The sequence below is a fragment of the Pelobates fuscus genome, chromosome 2 (genome assembly GCF_036172605.1).
Source record: "Pelobates fuscus isolate aPelFus1 chromosome 2, aPelFus1.pri, whole genome shotgun sequence".
NCBI lineage: Eukaryota > Metazoa > Chordata > Amphibia > Anura > Pelobatidae > Pelobates > Pelobates fuscus.
The window spans coordinates 28,716,699-28,728,991 of record NC_086318.1 but is presented as its reverse complement, the minus strand read 5'-3'; positions in this window follow the sequence as shown (position 1 = coordinate 28,728,991).

Genomic DNA, 12,293 nt, shown 5'->3' with positions numbered 1-12,293 from the left:
GGCATGTGTACATGCCTAATTTTTAGGCCCTCTGGTGCTGCACTGTGGCTTCAAAAACCAAACAAAAAAAAAGGCACATAGTGACCCTATGTAGGGGGAACAGTCCCTATTCTGCTCTGTGTCAGTGTGTATCAGGGATTTGACTATCTTTATTCAGATTCAAAAATGACAATTACAGGAAAAATGTAACAAACATTTACAAGAACATGTTATGCACATCATAGAAACAACGTGAATTCTGCTCTTTGTCAGTGTGTATCAGGTGCTTTGAGGATGGGGAACAGTCTCTATTCTGCTCTTTGTCAGTGTGTATCAGGGATCCTTAGGATAGGTGTAAATCCATATCTGCCAAGTGACCCTATGTAGCGGGAACAGTCTCTATTCTGCTCTGTGTCAGTGTGTATCATGGTCTCTGAGGACGGGGAACAGTCTCTTTTCTGCTCTGTGTCAATGTGTATCATGGTCTCTGAGGACGGGGAACAGTCTCTATTCTGCTCTTGCATTTCTATTTCTTCTTAGGGCTATTCACTTGTGTGATCTGTCATGAATTGCCATTTGAATGTTAATTTGAACTGTGGGGCACAAGAACTTGAATCTGACAATTTTTATTTTATCAGAGAACTTGTTCGGGATACAGAAAGGAAAAAAGGGAGGGTAAGCGGTTAAGGTACATCGATCTTATTCACATCTTATACATTCAAGAGCAAACTGGTTATTCATTCTCGTGGGAGTTTTTCCGCTGCCCTTGTGCCTTCGGTCTAGTACCATGTCAGGGTTGTCTTTCTCTCCTAAACCTGGGTTTGGTCCGGGGTATGGGAAGGGGGAAACCTGGGGAGAGGCTACGGTATGGGAAGAAGAACGGGGGAAATAGACGTCGGAAGCCCCTCATCTCCCTTTGTCTCCTTCTTAGTTAGCACGCTGTGTGCGGTCACCGGGTCTATTCCCTTATCTAACTACGTAACTATGTACAATGTGGGTGTTTGTTCCGTTATGCCCTGTAGATTGTTTAACCTCAGCTTGGTATACCTCAATGTTGGCTGTTGTACCATGGTGTTTGGAGTCGTTGTCTCTCTGCGTCAGAGCAGTTAGGTCTTAGGAGTGGTACTATTCATCCTTTGTGTATATATATATATATATATATATATGTGATATGTTATTGTTCTAACACGACCCCCTCCTCCTCCTTCCTCAGATACGCCTCCCATATGTTCCTGGCTTCCACTATGTGGTGTAGGGGGTGTAGCCGCTGGCAGGTTTTTGTTTCATATGCTAGGTTTAGGGAGATCTGTTGGAGAAGGCTAGATCTCTCCGGTGGCTGTTGTTGTTTCCACCCTCTGGCTATTAATAAGTTGGCAGCAATCAAAATATTGGGTCGGCATGTGCTTTATGGAATGTGTCAATCGAGATGAAGAGTAGGGCATTTTCTGGTCTCAGGTTGGTTCTCGTGACCCGTGCCCCTTGTATCACCCCCTCAACTGCCTTCCAGTATCCTCTGATGGCCGAGCAGGCCCACCAGATGTGGAGCATTGTGCCCTACTCTATTAAATATCTCCAGCAAAGTCTCGAGGTGTTGGGATATATGGTCGGTCGCTAGTCTAGTCGGTACCAAGTACCACCTATATTGTATCTTGCGCATTAGCTCTAGGTGGGATGCGCATCTGGATCTACCTTTATGGGCTATGAAGGCTTGGTTCCATTGTTCTTCTGAGAAGACTGTACTCAAATCCTTATGCCATGCCTCTCTGAATTTGTCTAGCTGCGGTGGTGGCTGTTGGGTAGGAATATTTATAATTGCATACATGAGTAAAAGCGGTTTCTTGGGCATTGTTCTAGATTCGCATGCTTTCTCTATACAACGCGTGCGGGTCGGGGTTGTCAGGATAGTGGAGTTTGTCAGTGCTCCCTTTAGTTGTAGGTAGGAGTATATCGCTCTTTGTGGCAAATCGTAACTCTGTTGCAGGTCGGTGAATTGTCTCAGCTGTCCTTGATTATAGAGGTGTCTAACCAACGTGCATCGTCGCTCGGTCCATAGTCGATGGTCAAATGTGGGATTCATCATGTGTATGCAGTATAGTGGTGTGGCCAGCGCCCATTTATATGTATAACCTAATTGTGGTTTAATCGTATCCCAGGTTTTCAGCAGGGCCGGTGTGTCTGGTAGTTTAGAATGATGTCTATGTGGGACCCAGAATAAGTACCTAAGGCCCTTGGGGCAAGTCCACGTTGATTCCATGTCCACCCATTGTGGTGTGTTGTGGGCTGTGTGTGCCTGCAGGTCGGTGGTCATCAGCGCTGCCCTATAGTAGGTTCTCACCTCTTGTAGTCCTAGCCCTCCCTGCTCTAGGGGTTTGGTGAGTATGCTAGTGGCTACCCTGATTTTTTTGTGTGCCCACACAAAGCTAGTGAGAGTCCTTTGTAGACGTCGCAAGTACGCATTGGGTAATGGGATCTGTAGCGTTCTAGTCAAGTATTGGAATTTTCGGCAGCAGCAGTTTCCAATTTTTTTTAAAGAATTTGCCAGTAATCTTTTTTTGAAGTTGTTCCCCTCCTCTTGACATGATCAATGACCTGAGAGTTTCCGTAAGCAGGGTTGACCTGTTAGTCCCGTTTTCTATTCAAGTTGTGCATGATGTCCAGGCTATGTTTCCAGGGACAAATGTTGTAGCCTGTTGAACGAGGTGACCTTGCTCGGGTCCCAGGTGTGCGGTTCCTAAAATCGCTGCCATATACACGTCAACTGATAGGAGACGCAACAGGTATTAAACTGATAAGAATAGTACTAAACACACCACTCCTATCTGGTGGCACATTAGATTGCACGCGCAGTGCCCCAAATTTGAAGTAGGAGGACCGACCAAGCATCTTTTTCCATCTCCCTGTTCCAAAAATCGCTGCCATATACACGTCCACTGATAGGAGACGCAACAGGTATTAAACTGATAAGAATAGTACTAAACACACCACTCCTATCTGGTGGCACATTAGATTGCACGCGCAGTGCCCCAAATTTGAAGTAGGAGGACCGAACAAGCATCATTTTCCATCTCCCTGTTCCAAAAATTGTTGCCATATACACGTCCACTGATAGGAGACGCAACAGGTATTAAACTGATAAGAATAGTACTAAACACACCACTCCTATCTAGTGGCACATTAGATTGCACGCGCAGTGCCCCAAATTTGAAGTAGGAGGACCGACCAAGCATCTTTTTCCATCTCCCTGTTCCAAAAATCGCTGCCATATACACGTCCACTGATAGGAGACGCAACAGGTATTAAACTGATAAGAATAGTACTAAACACACCACTCCTATCTGGTGGCACATTAGATTGCACGCGCAGTGCCCCAAATTTGAAGTAGGAGGACCGACCAAGCATCATTTTCCATCTCCCTGTTCCAAAAATTGTTGCCATATACACGTCCACTGATAGGAGACGCAACAGGTATTAAACTGATAAGAATAGTACTAAACACACCACTCCTAACTGGTGGCACATTAGATTGCACGCGCAGTGCCCCAAATTTGAAGTAGGAGGAACGACCAAGCATCTTTTTCCATCTCCCTGTTCCAAAATCGCTGCCATATACATGTCCACTGATAGGAGACACAACAGGTATTAAACTGATAAGAATAGTACTAAACACACCACTCCTATCTGGTGGCACATTAGATTGCACGCGCAGTGCCCCAAATTTGAAGTAGGAGGACCGACCAAGCATCTTTTTCCATCTCCCTGTTCCAAAAATCGCTGCCATATACACATCCACTGATAGGAGACGCAACAGGTATTAAACTGACAAGAATTGTACTACTAAGTTAACACACCTTATAATAACGCAGAGAGAGGCAACGCAGAGAGAGGAGTCTGAAGAAGAGGAGTCAGAGGAGGAAGGTGGTTTTGAGGAGGTGAAAGACCAAACACAGCAGGCGTCCCAGGGGGCTTGTTGTCATCTTTCGGGGACCCTTGGTGTTGTATGTGGCTGGGTGGAGGAAGAGACCTTCAATGACATCAGGGAGGACAAGGAACGGGACATGGCTAGCTTGGTATCCAACATTGGGCAAATGGACTGTTTGCGGTTGTTTGCGGTGCGTTAAATGTGGAGTTTGGTCTGTCACTGTGAAGTGGGCGTAACCCTTACACTACCTGATCGATACAACATCATACAGTAGGTCCCCCCCTCATTACTTTTATGGCCCCCACCCACCGCTCTTGGGTGGGTGTGGGGGGGATGACAGTAGGTCGCCCCATTGTGATTTATGCCCCCCACCCACCGCGCAGGGGTGGGGGCCGGGGGGGAGGACAGTAGGTCCCCCACCTTATCCTTATTTACTGAATATTCCCCTGTATAACAATGTTTGGCATTTAGTGAATATTTCCCATTCTGCTCTGTGTCAGTGTGTATCAGGGTCTCTGAGGACAGGTGTCAATCCAGATCTGCCAAGTGACCCTATGTAGGGGGAACAGTCCCTATTCTGCTCTGTGTCAGTGTGTATCAGGGTCTTTAAGGACGGGAACAGTCTCTATTCTGCTCTTTGTCAGTGTGTATCATGGTCTCTGAGGACGGGGAACAGTCTCTATTCTGCTCTGTGTCAGTGTGTATCAGGGGCTTTGAGGACGGGGAACAGTCTCTATTCTGCTCTTTGTCAGTGTGTATCAGGGGCTTTGAGGACGGGGAACAGTCTCTATTCTGCTCTGTGTCAGTGTGTGTCAGGGGCTTTGAGGACAGGTGTCAATCCATATCTGCCAAGTGACCCTATGTAGGGGGAACCGTCTCTATTCTGCTCTTTGTCAGTGTGTATCAGGGGCTTTGAGGACGGGGAACAGTCTCTATTCTGCTCTGTGTCAGTGTGTATCATGGTCTCTGAGGACGGGGAACAGTCTCTATTCTGCTCTGTGTCAATGTGTATCAGGGGCTTTGAGGACCGGTGTCAATCCATACCTGCCAAGTGACCCTATGTAGGGGGAACAGTCTCTATTCTGCTCTTTTTCAGTGTGTATCAGGGGCTTTGAGGATGGGGAACAGTCTCTATTTTGCTCTGTGTCAGTGTGTATCAGGGTCTCTGAGGACGGGGAACAGTCTTTATCCTGCTCTGTGTCAGTGTGTATCAGGGGCTTTGAGGACCGGTGTCAATCCATACCTGCCAAGTGACCCTATGTAGGGGGAACAGTCTCTATTCCGCTCTTTGTCAGTGTGTATCAGGGGCTTTGAGGACGGGGAACAGTCTCTATTCTGCTCTTTGTCAGTGTGTATCATGGTCTCTGAGGACGGGGAGCAGTCTCTATTCTACTCTTTGTGAGGAGGAGGAACGGGAAATGAGTAGCTCGGCATCCAACCTTGTGCAAATGTGGTCTTTCATGCTGTCGTGCCTGTTGAGGGACCCTCATATAAAAAGGCTGAAGGAGAACGACCTGTGCTGGGTGTCCACGCTACTAGACCCCCGGTCTCTATTCTGCTCTTTGTCAGTGTGTATCATGGTCTCTGAGGATGGGGAACAGTCTCTATTCTGCTCTGTATCAGTGTGTATCAGGGGCTTTGAGGACCGGTGTCAATCCATACCTGCCAAGTGACCCTATGTAAGGGGAACAGTCCCTATTCTGCTCTGTGTCCATGTGCATCAGGGGCTCTGAGGACAGGTGTCAATCCATATGTCAAGGTGTCAATATGTCATATGTCAGGTGTCAATCCATATCCATTGCGATTTAGGAATGTTAGGTGATTTCTGCCTTTTATGGATTAGAACCAGACTCTGCATCAACTGTGTAATTTTCCATGGGAGTTTTGCCATAGATCCCCCTCCGGCATGCCACAGTCCAGGTGTTAGTCCCCTTGAAACAACTTTTCCATCACTTTTGTGGCCAAAAAGAGTCCCTGTGGGTTTTAAAATTCGCCTGCCCATTGAAGTCAATGGCGGTTCGCCCAGTTCGCCGGTTCGCGAACGTTTGCGGAAGTTCCCGTTCGCCGTTCTCGAACCGAAAATTTTGGGTTTGCGACATCACTATCGCCTGCTGCTGCATGCACAGTCTCTCCAGCTTGTGCAAGGTGGAGTTCCACCTTGTGGGCATGTTGCATATGAGGCGGTGAGCGGGAAGGCCAAAGTTACGCTGCAGCGCAGACAGGCGAGCAGCAGCAGGGTGAGAACGCCGAAAGCGCGCACAGACGGCATGCACTTTCTTCAGCAGCTCTGATATATATGGATAGTTTTTCAGGAATTTCTACACCACCAAATTCATCATATGCACCAGGCAAGGGATGTGCGTCAAACCGGCTAGGCCCAGAGCTGCTACGAGATTTCACCCATTATCACACACCACCAGGCCGGGCTTGAGGCTCAGTTGCAACAACCACTCATCAGTGCTACCATCATCTCCACCACGCAGGCTCGCTGCCTAGGTGTTCTCTTTGACTCCGACCTCTCCATCAAGCCTCATGTTCAATCTATTGCCAAATCCTGTCATTTCCATCTCAAAAACATTGCGCGCATCCACCCCTACTTAACGCCAGATGCGACTAAGGTGTTGGTCCATTCCACTGTCCTTTCTCGCCTTGACTACTGTAATCTGCTTCTCAGTGGTCTTACGTGCTCCTAACTTGCACCGTTACAGTCCATAATGAATGCGGCGGCGAGGCTCATCTTCCTGTCCGCCCGCACCTCCCATGCCTCACCCTTCTGTCAGTCCCTACATTGACTTCCTATAAAATATAGAGCTCAGTTTAAAATTATGGTTCTTGCTTTCAAAACTCTACATATCTATCCTCCCTTATACACAAGTATGTCCCGTCTAGGCCCTTACGATCTGCTGAACACTTACGTCTATCTTCTGTCTGTACTTCCACCTCTGATGCTCGCCTGCAAGATTTCTCGAGTGCTGCACCGTTCCTGTGGAACATGTTTCCCTCCTCCGTTAGATGCTCACCCAGTCTCCACTCCTTCAGAAAATTGTTGAAAACTCACTTCTTCATAAAAGCGTATCAATTAAACTGTTAATAGCTCCCGACTAGTGATGTTGTGAACATAAAATTTTCCGTTCGCAAACGCGAACTTCCGCAAATGTTCGCGAACGGGCAAACCCGGCGAACCGCCATGGACTTCAATAGGCAGGCGAATTTTAAAACCCACAGGGACTCTTTCTGGCCACAATAGTGATGCAAAAGTTGTTTCAAGGGGACTAACACCTGGACTGTGGCATGCCGGAGGGGGATCCATGACAAAACTCCCTTGGAAAATTACATAGTTGATGCAGAGTCTGGTTTTAATCCATAAAGGGCATAAATCACCTAACATTCCTAAATTGTTTGGAATAACGTGCTTTAAAACATCAGGTATGTTTTATCGATCAGGTAGTGTAAGGGTTACGCCCGCTTCACAGTGACATACCAAACTCCCCGTTTAACGCACCGCAAACAACCGCAAACAGTCCATTTGCACAACCGCAAACTCCCCATTTGCACGAAGTTGGATACCGATCGATGGTTCGATATTCTGAGCCCTCTCTGATTTACTGTACACGACTATTCGATATTCCCACAAATTTTATATAGCATTTTATGTTTGTTTGAGACCACCTTAAAAATATTGGATATCGCTAAAAATCATGATCACTATATACTTTCTCTACAAACCTCTAAAACGCACCAAACTACTCATCCATCCGCTATACCACTTTATCCCACCTAGAACTAGTGCCCAGTTAAAATACTTGACTCTTACTTACCCACTCTCAGTCATGCCACACACATTTCACCCCTACTCTCACTGAATCCCTCTGACTACGGCTAAATTCATCTTCTACATCAGAACACTACTCCTAAGATTGGGTTGTATCCATGTCTCGGGTCTTTCATTTAGAATAGGGGCAGCTTCGGTCTCCTTCAACACTGACACTCCAGTGCATATTATTAAAAGATTGGGCAGATGGAAATCTTCAGTCTACAACCGATATATTCCTCATCCCGAGAAAGAAATGAGGAAAGCTTTTAAAAGCTTTTAAAAGTTTGTCTTTGTAAATTTGATGCAATAAGAGTGTTTTTCTTTAATACCTTTTCACCCTCTTTGCATGAACCCGATTTACAAATATTACTAATATGTTTCTGAACATATATATTATATTATTCACTCACTCACTCACTCTCTGGGCCGGCATAAGACATCATGCTGCCTAGGTCCAACGATAAATGACTATGGGGGATAATGTATAATAAACACAGGTTACTGGCTATGGGGGGGGTAATGTATAATAAACACAGTTACTGGCTATGGGAGGGATAATGTATAATAAACACAGGTTACTGGCTATGTGAGGGGTAATGTATAATAAACACAGGTTACTGGCTATGGGAGGATAATGTATAATAAACACAGGTTACTGGCTATGGGGGGGGGGATAAGGTATAATAAGCACAGGTTACTGGCCATGGGAGGATAATGTATAATAAACACAGGTTACTGGCTATTGGAGGATAATGTATAAGGAACACAGGTTACTGGCTATGGGAGGTGTAACGGATCGCCTGGCACCCCGACTGAGTACCTCCGTTAATGGATGCTCCTAGTGCTTCCTGAGGACTCCAAGCACTCTGGCAGACACCACAATCACCGAATGCTGCAGCTATCTCCCTTCAGAACGAAGCAGGAACAAGCTCTTACAAGAGCTCAGTGATTATAGCAAGGGAATATGCCTAGCATAGCAATCCCTTGTAGCAGGTTCCCCCAATAAGACACAGGACTCAAGTTGAGGGTAAAACAGGAACTCTGGACTGGCTCATCCAGCCTGGCTTTTATTTCCAACTCACACATACAGGCCACACCCAGGGGGAGGCATAAAAGAACCAATGACATAGATGTTACCTCCCACACATCCCCTCCCCTTAGTGTGACACATAATCCCATTATGCATACAGTGTAAAATATACTTTTACACAACTTTCATAACTTTAAAACCATACATCACATTCACATAAAAATACATATCCACAATCAATCCATTCAGGGGAACAACATATTAAAAAATGGCATGAATCCGACCAGGGGTTCAAAAGTTACTAAAAGTATCTTTTGTTCCTTTCTGGCTGGCAGAAAAACATCCCCACAATGCACCCTGGTTTCCTCCCTTCTGCCCTGGAGTTAATTGGAGAAGTAATCCAATTACCCAGGACTAAAGGCAGACTCCATTAACCACATGGTTGCAAAACAACATAAAACACTTTAAAATACATAAAGTCACATTTACACATAACACACAGACATTTCACCTATCCCCAGATAGCTGGGATCTGCACGCACCAAAACTACCGAATAGCGCGCAGATCCTACTCACACAGTACAATTGCCATGGAGCTAAAGTCTTTCCCATAGTCTTTCATTATATGAATATATGAAGTCTGGTCCATAGTCCAAAGGCAAGAGGCGGGCAATCAGCCCCCTCCAAGGACACGTGGCGAGGTCGGTTTCGCCACACTTCTCCCCTTTACCCCCCAGACTAACAGGGTACTTGACCTCCTGCCGGTCAGTGCCCTTGTTAGTCCAGCAGCCCACCCACAAGACAGAAACAGCAGAGCAGCCCACCCACAATAAACAGTTACTACACCTGGGTGAGGGAGAATCTTGTCCAGGTTCCGGTGCCTCACCACGGCTGTGTGGGGGACTGGTAGGCTGCCTTGGTAGGTTGCTGAGGGGGCAGAGACCAGCGGTACTCTGTCCTGTTGCCAGCACTACCACGGGAGTAGTCTGGTTGGAGCCTGGTTGCTGGAGACCGACTGTCTCCCCTTTAAATACACCGCTCTGCTGCTGGAGACCGACTGTCTCCCCTTGAGTTACACCGCTCTGCTGCTGGAGACCGACTGTCTCCCCTTGAGTTACACAGCTCTGCTGCTGGAGACCGACTGTCTCCCCTTTAGTTACACAGCTCTGCTGCTGGAGACAGACTGTCTCCCCTTTAAATACACCGCTCTGCTGCTGGAGACCGACTGTCTCCCCTTGAGTTACACCGCTCTGCTGCTGGAGACCGACTGTCTCCCCTTGAGTTACACAACTCTGCTGCTGGAGACCGACTGTCTCCCCTTTAGTTACACAGCTCTGCTGCTGGAGACAGACTGTCTCCCCTTTGGCTAAACAGCCCTGTTGTGGGGGGGCAGGACCGACCGTCCCTACCCCCTGTGCTGGAAGTGCAGAGACCACGGTCCCATCTGCACAGGTGTGGGGCTTACAGTCTCCCCCTGGTACATTAAGCTGCCGCTGGGGAGAGGTGGTAACCAGCTCCTCTCCCATTAGAACACTCTGCCGCTGGGGAATGGAGACTGGGCTCTCTATTCCCTGTACATTAATGATCCGCCGCTGGGGAGAGGTGGTAACAATCTCCTCTCCCATGCATACTTCCCGTCTCTGCGGAGGGAGACCGACTGTCTCTCCTCCCAGCACAGAGTCCTGCTGTGGGGAAAAGGGGGATGGGCTCTCTATTCCCTGCTGGATACTCTGCCGCTGGGGAATGGAGACCGGGCTCCCAATTCCCAACAAATCACACTGCCGCTGGGGAGGGAGGACGGCTCCTTCAGCTCCCTGTAACTTGGGCGCAGAGACCACGGTCCCATCTGCGCTGGTGTGGGGCTTACGGTCTCCCCTTGGTGGGTTAGGCTGCCGCTGGAGAGAGGGTGTAACAAGCTCCTCTCTCTGAACTGTAACCTGCCGCTGGGGATCTGGGCCGACTGCCCAGCATCCCTGTAGGGCCAGTAGAGAGACCTCGATCCCATCTCCACCTGCCATCTGTGGGTCTCTCCAGGACCAGTCTATGAGGTCTGGTTCTGCTTGTCGGGTAGGTTGGAGCTGCACGAAGCTGAGCAGTTGTTGGTAGTCCTGCTCCAGCTCCCACTCCCTTGTTACCAGGTGGGTCATGTCTTTGCTCACCTCGCATTCGTCAGCCCAGACATACATGCCCATCCGGTAGTCGTAGATGTCCCAAAACCTAGACCCCTCCGTGCTGCCAAGATCAATGTCGTCCTCCAAGGCATCCCATAATAAACCCGGGCCATCATAATCATCCCCCTCCGGTAAGTCGTGCTCGGCCGTCCAGGGGGTAAGTCGAATGGTATGCCACCAGAGGGCCTGGTATGCGTTGTCTAGCCAGATCTCTCGCCATACCAGGGTCTCTAGTCTTGTCACCCACTCATCCAGGGGCTGCTCTCCCAATAGATACATGCGCATCGCCACACGCTTCTGTAGCCGCTGCTCATCACTGGGGAGACTCTCACCTCGCCGCCACTGGGCGTCTTCCAGGGCATCATACCAGACTTCCTTTCTGTCTGCATCCCTGTAGTCCGCGGCCGCCTCCTCCTCCTCATCATGGAACGCTGTCCAAAAACTAGCTGATTCCATCCTGCTGTAGCCAGGGGCGCTGTACGGATACTAGCGTTGCCCTCAATTTGTAATTCCAAACGTTACCAGTGTCTCTGAGCTGCTTCTCCTCGCACTAGGACGCCATCCCACCGCTTGCCACCAATGTAACGGATCGCCTGGCACCCCGACTGAGTACCTCCGTTAATGGATGCTCCTAGTGCTTCCTGAGGACTCCAAGCACTCTGGCAGACACCACAATCACCGAATGCTGCAGCTATCTCCCTTCAGAACGAAGCAGGAACAAGCTCTTACAAGAGCTCAGTGATTATAGCAAGGGAATATGCCTAGCATAGCAATCCCTTGTAGCAGGTTCCCCCAATAAGACACAGGACTCAAGTTGAGGGTAAAACAGGAACTCTGGACTGGCTCATCCAGCCTGGCTTTTATTTCCAACTCACACATACAGGCCACACCCAGGGGGAGGCATAAAAGAACCAATGACATAGATGTTACCTCCCACACATCCCCTCCCCTTAGTGTGACACATAATCCCATTATGCATACAGTGTAAAATATACTTTTACACAACTTTCATAACTTTAAAACCATACATCACATTCACATAAAAATACATATCCACAATCAATCCATTCAGGGGAACAACATATTAAAAAATGGCATGAATCCGACCAGGGGTTCAAAAGTTACTAAAAGTATCTTTTGTTCCTTTCTGGCTGGCAGAAAAACATCCCCACAATGCACCCTGGTTTCCTCCCTTCTGCCCTGGAGTTAATTGGAGAAGTAATCCAATTACCCAGGACTAAAGGCAGACTCCATTAACCACATGGTTGCAAAACAACATAAAACACTTTAAAATACATAAAGTCACATTTACACATAACACACAGACATTTCACCTATCCCCAGATAGCTGGGATCTGCACGCACCAAAACTACCGAATA